Below are 9,160 nucleotides of genomic sequence, written 5' to 3' on the forward strand. Positions count from 1 at the left end.
TCTTTTGAAAACTTTCTCTGCCGCTCTTTAATTTTGATTTTTCATGAGTCACTCGCCTTAATGACTATCTGTCTTTTTATTTTTAGATTTGTTTTTATTACAGATTTTTGTGTGTTACAAAATAAACAAGGAAAAGTCCATATAGCGTCTCCAATTACAATTCATTGAGTCTTTTTCACACATCGTTTACACTTGGCATGAGACACTATTGTCAGAGACCATTGTGCAGTTGGAGGAAAAGAGAAAGGAGAGGTTGAAGAGGAGAAGAGATGGGGTGGGGGAATAATGATTTTTTGTTCTCTTGCATAGTGTTTGGGCAAGGTTTTTGTGTTAGTGTCAGGTTCTTTTTAAAAAATTGGTGTTTTATGTTTTGATGTTGTAAACTGCCCTGCAATCTTATGATACGCCAGCATAGAAATACTTTGATGAATGAACGAACGATTGAATAAGCAAATGGAACAGCCACCCTCAAAACTAACATCTTTTTGCCTCTGCACCTTCCCATTTCTCCTGTCCTCTGCTTACCACGACCAGCATTTCATCATCTCTCCGTTTGCAGACCCCAACAGTCAAACAGCCACATCATTAGGCGGCAGCACAAGCTTGGCAGCAAAACATATTTGGAAGCATTAATAATGAAGCCAGAATCTTGTGTACATTATGCTCAGTCACCTGTGTCCTGGGCTTGCTGTAAGTGGCACATTACAAAGGAGCATTTGCAACGCTCATTAAGTATCCCCCAGGCTAATTAAATAATTAAAAGAAGATAATTTTCTATACAGTCCAAAGGCCATTATTAAGTTCTTTTTAATTGACTGGATCCTAGGGTGGCCTCCCCCCCTCTGCTTTTGTTAACTCACTGAATACAAGTCGTCTAACATGCCAAATGAAATCTCCTTTATCAGCCTTGCAGGAGCAATTCAGATGCTGTTAATATATTTTCAGCACATAGGAATATAGGAAGCTATTATCCAGAGTCAGAAAATTGCTCCATCTACTTCAATATTGTCTACACTGCCTGGCAGAAGCTGTCCAAGATTTCAACCTGGAAATGCTGGAGATTGAAGCTAGGACCTTCTGCATTCAAAGCAGATGTTCTGCCACTCAGCCATGGCCCTTCCTCTTATGCCATTGAGCTTACGGTCATGAGGTAGCAGAGCTTTGATAGGTAAACAAATGGATTCCCCCAGGATTGCATTAATAGCTCAGCCACAAATTGTGGGCTGCAAAGCACCATAATCATTCTAAGCTGGCATGTGCCCACAGAGGCTGGCTCTCAAGGTTGGGTCGGTCCAAGACCTTTTGCAGCCTCCATCCCACATATAGAATCCAACTATGCGAGGAATTATACTTGGGAAAGGGCCATAGCTCAGCATGCAGAAAGTCCCAGGTTCAATCGCTAACATCTTTGGGCTGGGAGGGGTCATCTGCCTGAAATCACTGCCAATCGGTGAAGACTGTAGAGAATCCTCAACTGGTTGGGCCAGTGGTGTGATACGGAATAAGGCAGCTTCCTGAGTTTCTTATTCATGTCTAGATTGGCATATGGATCTTACTTCAACATTGGTGAGAGAGCAGCAACCTCCACCACAACTGGGGGCAGGCTGTCTTAGGGGTTTCATGGGAAATAACATTGTTGAGTCAGAAGGGACCTCAAGGATCATCTAGTCCAGCCATGGCCAAACTTGGCCCTCCAGATGTTTTTGGGACTACAGCTCCCATCATCCCTAGCTAACAGGACCAGTGGCCAGGGATGATGGGAATTGTAGTCCCAAAACACCTGGAGGGCTGAGTTTGGCCATGCCTGATCTAGTCCAATGCCCTGCCAACATAGGAAACCAGCTACTACCGCAGACCTGACCATGCCTCTTCCTAATCTGGATGGAGGATAGTGGTGTGTGCGCGCGTGCATATATATGACTGCTGTACAAAGGCAAAATTTGCATTCCTTGCTCCACCCACCTCTAGCTCCACCCATCACTGGCATGTTGCTCTCAGTAGGTTGCCCAGACAGGAATGTGGCCCCTGGACTGAATCCCCACCCCTGATCAGGTAGAGAGAAAGTGAGAGAGAAGATGGAGTTGCAGCTGCTCAAAGAAGCCAGACAATGTTAGGGGCCATAATCGGAGCTGCAAAAGCACATTCGTCGGTATTTTCTCTCTTTAGTAGAGTTTCTTGGTCCCGGAAGGCCATGTTGATGGATGGAGCATAATGGCTCTGTGTATTCTACAATGCACCACCGATCAATAAGGGATGCCCGCTAGGTGCTGGTAGCCCCTTTATTAACTTATACATTTCATTCCACAACACGGTTGGTGTTTGTTCAAGCCCTCCTGCCACACACACACACACACACACACACTATATTGTTTTATTCCTCCCACTGGGTTCCTTTGAAAAATGAGCTTCTTAATGATAGATTAGGAGTGGAGGGCAGCCACAGTCAGCTTGGCACTACCCTAATTAGTTTTATTGCCATCAGTCCTATTCAAACTGAGCATGTAAAGTAACTCTTCATGCTCCTCAGTGTTCTCCTCTCTCTTGGAAAGGAGCAGCAATGCAATGTTTATTTATTGCATTTATATCCCACCATTTCTCCAAGGGGCACATGGTTCTCCCCCTATTCACTAATCCCCACAGCAACCTGGTGAAGTCGGTTAGGCAGTAATCAGCCCAAGGCCACCAAGTGTCAAAAGTGAGCTGGCAGTAAATCACACCGTGCAAGTTGGAGTTAACTCTTTATTAGCAAGAACATGGTCTGCCCAGTCTTGGCGAAGTGTCAGGCCTAATGAGCCCAGCAGCTCATCCCTGGTAGGTCTTGACCCATGCCATAGCTGTCAACTTACAGATTTGAAAATAAGGGACCAGCAGCCTCAAAAATAAGGGACCAGCAGCCAAAATAAGGGATTTTAGTCAACCAGCTGAAATACAAAGTTAAAAGGGACCAGATAATTTGGGAGAGCAGCGCCGATTTTTAGCCCTTTGTTTCCAGAGGTTGCTGCTCAAGACACCAGCTGATGAAACACCGCAATTAAATAACTACAAGCAGCAAGCACTTTTCGTCCAAGCTACGAAGATGCTGCTGCAGTTCTGTATCTTTTCTCTAATTCTCCATCTGCAGTTCTCAGTTCCATCAGGTGGAGTGGGAGGAAGAGGGGGGGGGGGGAAATAGTGCCCGAAGTAAACCCGCAGATCAGACCATCTATGCTAGTCTACCACTACAAATCTATGGGAGAAGCACTTGCGGTCCTTCCTCTGCTTTCCCCCTCTATGGTTAGCCCTTGAAATACCTGCCCGCGCCTCTGCCTCCGCCTCCTCCTCCTCTCTCTGAACTGCTTTCTCTACGGATGCCCTCGCTCTCCTCTCAAGGCTCCTCAGTCCCGGTGGGGAGGGGCTCTGGGGGGGCAATGCTGGTTAGAGGAGGCCGGAGGGGGGCGGGCCGGGCAGCCAAGCAACACAGTTGGAGCCTCCCTCTTCCCTGGCCGGCAGGGAGGGAGGGAGAGGAGCTGCTTCCTTTGAAACCTCGGAAATTTAAGGGACATCATCAATAAGGGACAGCAGTGGGACACGGCGCTGGGATAAGGGAGTTTCCCACCAAATAAGGGGCGGTTGACAGCTATGCCCCATGCATCAGTTGCTGAGACTGAAAGTCCCTGCCTTCTCACAGCCATCTAAGTCCCCTCCCCTCCAGGGTTTCCCCCCAAGTAATCAGAGACTGTGCCTATGTGAAGCCAACCTCTTTGCCCTTTTCATGCCTCTTCTGGTTCTGGGAGACAAATGAGGAGGGGAGCTTATTGCAGTAGGAGGGGCAGACACCCACGACTCTTCACCAGACTAACTCACCTCTTGGCCTCCCTCCTTCCCAGTGGAGGTGTGTGTGTGTGGGGGGGAGAAAATATTGAGGGGGCTGAGCCCCCAGAAGATTATTGGGGGGCCCATGGGAGTCTGGCCCCCTAGAGTTGGCACCAATGCTTATGGCCAATCAGGGGGTGCCTTTGCCTGTCATAGGCTCAGGCTATATTGACCGTTGGCCACCCTGATTTCCAGCCTACCAGTCCTAATGGACACAAGCCACTCCTGCATGTGACCACGGCCATAATTGTATGCTTACATATCTTTACCCACCTCAAATTAAAGATATACTATGCAGCACTGTGTGTTAAACCACAGAGCCTAGGGCTTGCCGATCAGAAGGTCAGCAGTTTGAATCCCCACGACGGGGTGAGCTTCCATTGCTCAGTCCCTTTTTCTGCCAACCTAGCAGTTCGAAAGCACGTCAAAGTGCAAGTAGATAAATAGGTACCGTTCTGGCGGGAAGGTAAACGGGGTTTCTGTGCGCTGCTCTGGTTCGCCAGAAGCGGCTTAGTCATGCTGGCCACATGACCCGGAAGCTGTACGCCAGCTGCCTCGGCCAATAAAGCGAGATGAGTGCCGCAACCCCAGAGTCTTCTGCGACTGGACCTAATGGTCAGGGGTCCCTTTACCCTTTACCTTTTATGCTGCAATCATGTACCTGCTTTGGCACTGGGTGCTGTTTGAAGCATCCTGAAAATTTCATGACAGCCATGTTGCCACACAAATGACGAAGAGCTGCAGCAGACTGCTCCTGCTTTGGCCAGAGGCAGAATTAGGGCAGTGTGGCCAGTTTTCCTGCCCTGGGTGCTGAGCTGAGAGGGTGCTGCTGCTGCAGGGCACCACAACTATGACACAGCGCATGTGCAAAACGGAAGGCAAGAGGTGAGGAGAGATGGACTCTGCAGTTTGGCTTCACACAGGATGTCACTGAAATTGGAAAGACCCAAGTCTGCCCCTGCTTCAGCTCTGGAATTTATTATAGGAAAGTTGCTTTAACTGGAATGCAGGGGGAGTCACATGGAGGGCAGATCAAACCCACAGAACAGAGAAATGCTCTTGCCTAGTCCTGGGTGATGGCAGACTGGCATTTTCCAAGCAACTTGAACCTGTGGTTGGAGTGGGGGGAAATGAGGTACACCCACAGCCTACGTGCTACATTGAAGGAAGGCGTCCTTGTGCTACTGATGAGTAATACCTACCCATTTATTCTGCTGGAAGCTGATCATCTGGAAAGTTCTCTATTGCCAACTCCGTCAGGGGTGGGGTGGGTGGATTTTAATGTGCCATTAAAACTTTAGTTGACTAATTGCATCAGTTCATTAATTTAAACCTTGCAGCCCCAGTAATAATATGGTGTGGTTTTTTTAAGCAGGTGGTAAGGAAAAGTACTTTTCAAAGATAAAATTTCCCAAAATTGCATAAAGGAATGTGCTTCAGGAATGTTTTAATAAGAGATGAGAGAGCTCCTGCTGCTCTACCCCAGCTCCTGTTGGCTTGGCTCAGAAATCAGCCCAGTTATTGCCACAAAAATCAGGAGAATACCCCAGTGTGTTTCTAAGCTATTTCAAAGCCACCTGTGAGTTGCCTAATCTCCAGCCAGCAAGGCCATAGCTCCTGTCTCATCTCTTTAAACCAGGTATGGGGGGGGGGAACCTATGCCCCTCCAGATGATGTTGGCCCCCAAACCCCATCACCTATAGCCAGCCTCCGACAGAGGGGACCAAATTTGGCCAAAACACCACACCATGATCTATGTTAAAAAATTCATTTAATGCACATTGGAAGCAAACAGAAGTTTATATAGAATGACATGCTTCCTCTTGCTTGTAATATGGATACTTCCACATGCCTTGGCTGTGTCACCATCAATGCTTCCACGAGTTTCAAGGGCCCCCTGTCTAGGATGGAGCATTTGCTAAGAAGGTGCAAGGCCTTCCGTGGCAGGAGGCCATTTCAAATGGGCCAGTGAAGAGTCAGTCTCCTTCTCACAATTGGTGATCTCACAGTTATGCAATTAGGTTTGGAAGGGTCCCATCCACATTGCCCTTTAATAATAATAATAATAATAATAATAATAATAATAATAATAATTTATTATTTATACCCCACCCTTATGGCTGGGCTTCCCCAGCCACTCTGGGCAGCTTCTAACAAAATATTAAAATACAGTAATGCATCAAACATTAAAAGCTTCCCTAAACAGGGCTGCCTTCAGATGTCTTCTAAAAGTCTGGTTGTTGTTGTTCTCTTTGACATCTAGTGGGAAGGTGTTCCACAGGGCGGGTGCCACTACCGAGAAGGCCCTCTGCCTGGTTCCCTGTAACTTGGCTTCTTGCAATGAGGGAACCGCCAGAAGGCATTCGGCACTGACCTCAGTGTCCGGCTGGAATGATGGGGGTGGAGATGCTCCTTCAGATATACTGGACCGAGGCTGTTTAGGGCTTTAAAGGTCAGCACCAACACTTTGAATTGTGCTCAGAAACATACTGGGAGCCAATGTAGGTCTTTCAAGACTGGTGTTATGTGGTCTTGGCGGCCACTCCTAGTCACCAGTCTAGCTGCCACATTCTGGATTAGTTGTAGTTTCCAGGTCTCCTTCAAAGGTAGCCCCACGTAGAGCGCATTGCAGTAGTCCAAGCGGGAGATAACCAGAGCATGCACCACTCTGGCGAGACAGTCCACAGGCAGATAGGGTCTCATCCTACGTACCAGATGGAGCTGGTAAACAGCTGCCCTGGACACAGAATTGACCTGCGCCTCCATGGACAGCTGCGAGTCCAAAATGACTCCCAGGCTGTGCACCTGGTTCTTCAGGGGCACAGTTACCCCATTCAGGACCAGGGAGTCCTCCACACCCGCTCGCTTCCTGTCTCCCAAAAACAGTACTTCTGTCACATGGCTTTAAACACATGGCTTCTCCCAAACAATCCCGGGAACTGTAGTTTACCCTTTACACAGCAACAGTTACCAACATCCTTCACAAGCTACAGTTCCCAAGAAGCCCTGTGCTTTAACGGTCCTTCAAATGTGAGGTGTGGATGGGACCTTAGTTTCATGGGACTCACATGCCTTGCTCCTTGTTTCCTGCCCCTTGCCTGGAGCTTGGAAGAAGAACCCTTTCTTAACATGGTGCTCTCAGGATTTATGGACTCTGTCTTCCATCAGCCCCAGCCAGCATGGTGAATGATCAGGGCTGATGGGAGTTGCAGTTCAAAATACCTCAAGGGCACCAGATTGGGAAATGCTGGTGAAAGCTGTTATTATTTTAGTGCAGTCCTTTGGCATTTTCATCAAGGTGGTTAAAGGGCTTCTGAATGATTTGACCCTTTGTAGGTTGGCACATAAGGGACGCGGGTGGCGCTGTGGGTAAAAGCCTCAGCGCCTAGGGCTTGCCGATCGGAAGGTCGGCGGTTCGAATCCCTGCGGCGGGGTGCGCTCCCGCTGCTCGGTCCCAGCGCCTGCCAACCTAGCAGTTCGAAAGCACCTCCGGGTGCAAGTAGATAAATAGGGACCGCTTACTGGCGGGAAGGTAAACGGCGTTTCCGTGTGCTGCGCTGGCTCGCCAGATGCAGCTTTGTCACGCTGGCCACGTGACCCGGAAGTGTCTCCGGACAGCGCTGGCCCCCGGCCTCTTGAGTGAGATGGGCGCACAACCCCAGAGTCTGTCAAGACTGGCCCGTACGGGCAGGGGTACCTTTACCTTTACCTTTAGGTTGGCACAAGATGTGGGGGGCAGTGCCAACAAACAGCAAGGCTGGAGGGTGTTTAAAAATTGATCTCGGCATTCCCATACTAAATAGGTACAAAAGAACAATCATGCATTGGAGCTGTGAATTATTCACACTGTTGTGCATGTTCAGGCAAATTGCTACATGCCTCTCCTCTTCTCTTTCCCCTCTTTTATTACGGCACTATTTTAAACCCAGGGATTATATTGGGTGGAATTAATACAGAGCAATATTTTAAAACTCATTTGTTCATAGAGGAGTAGCTGATGAGATGAGAAGATCAGAATGTGCTGGCTGCTAATCAGATAAATGCAAATACCAGGCTGCCAAAGATTGTGCATAGAGAATATGGAGGCAAACGGGTTTAAGGTTTTAGGAGACACTTGGGCTATTAAAGGGGAAAAGGAAAACGAAAAGAAAGGAAAGGAAAGCAAGCAAGCATTAGTGGCCAAGTACTTAAAAGGCTGAGAGTGAAGACCTATGGCACATATTCACATAACATTTGCATGGGGAGTTTAATTTAGATTGGGGGGGGTAGAAGGCACAGAACCCAAATTGGGGGGGGGGGGGAGCCAGAGCCAAGGACAGGCAGAACCAACTTTTTTTAAAAAAAATAATTTTTATTAACTGGCCAATCAAATCAAATTAAATCACATCACATCACATAAATTCCAAATTACAAAGCCGAATTTTAAATTTTGTTGGGGGGACCCATATTTCAAGATCCAAAGGGGGATTCTGATCATCTTCTTGCTACTGCGTTAATGTCCAAATCAGTTTATCTCCACACAGCCTTAAATCCACAGCTTAAGTCCTTAAAACGACATTTCTGACTCGTGAGGGGAGGGGATTCTTGTTTAATCACATAAGGAAAGAAAGGAAAGTTTCCCTCCTCCCCCATCAGTCATTTGCCATACCGAGTCTTGGCGTATCTTCTCATGATTTCTCTTGTTCCTCCGACTCGTCTTATTTTATCAGAGATCTCTTCTGTTAGCAGTCTTTACTCCCCCTTCTTCCTTGAGATATGTGCATTCCTTCATCCAAATTGTTTCTTTTGAAGTTCTTGCAGCTAGCAGCGCGGATCAGGGATGGCGTCCAGGAGCACCGGAATCCCACAGGAGGGCTTTGTGCCTAGTGCCCCCATCCCCACAAATTCAGGGGTGGTATAGGGCACAGCAAGCAAGGCAGTCTCCCCCACCATCCTGGGGGGGGGGTAGGGAGACTAATTACTCCCATCATAGCCTCCAAATTACCTCGTGTGGGTCGGAGAGATGTTATTGTCAGCCATCTTCCGATGCGCCCCCTCGTGGCCCCCCGACAGGCAGAACCAACTAAGTCTAGTCCCCCCACCCAATTTCCTTCTCCCTGCTGAGTTCTATCAGGGGGAATGCTAAGGAGAAGGAACCTGATAGCCAACACTACTCCATTGGCCTGATTGTAAGAAGGCAGGCAGGTGGCGGTTGGCTGAGGGATCATTGAGGTTGGGTATGGCATTTTTCCATTCACCCTAATGGACCAGCCTCCACTATATGTCTAGATCCGTGGTTTCCAACATGGGGCACAAACCCCACAGAGGG

Source organism: Podarcis cretensis (assembly GCF_951804945.1).
Source record: "Podarcis cretensis genome assembly, chromosome: 14".
Lineage (NCBI taxonomy): Eukaryota > Metazoa > Chordata > Lepidosauria > Squamata > Lacertidae > Podarcis > Podarcis cretensis.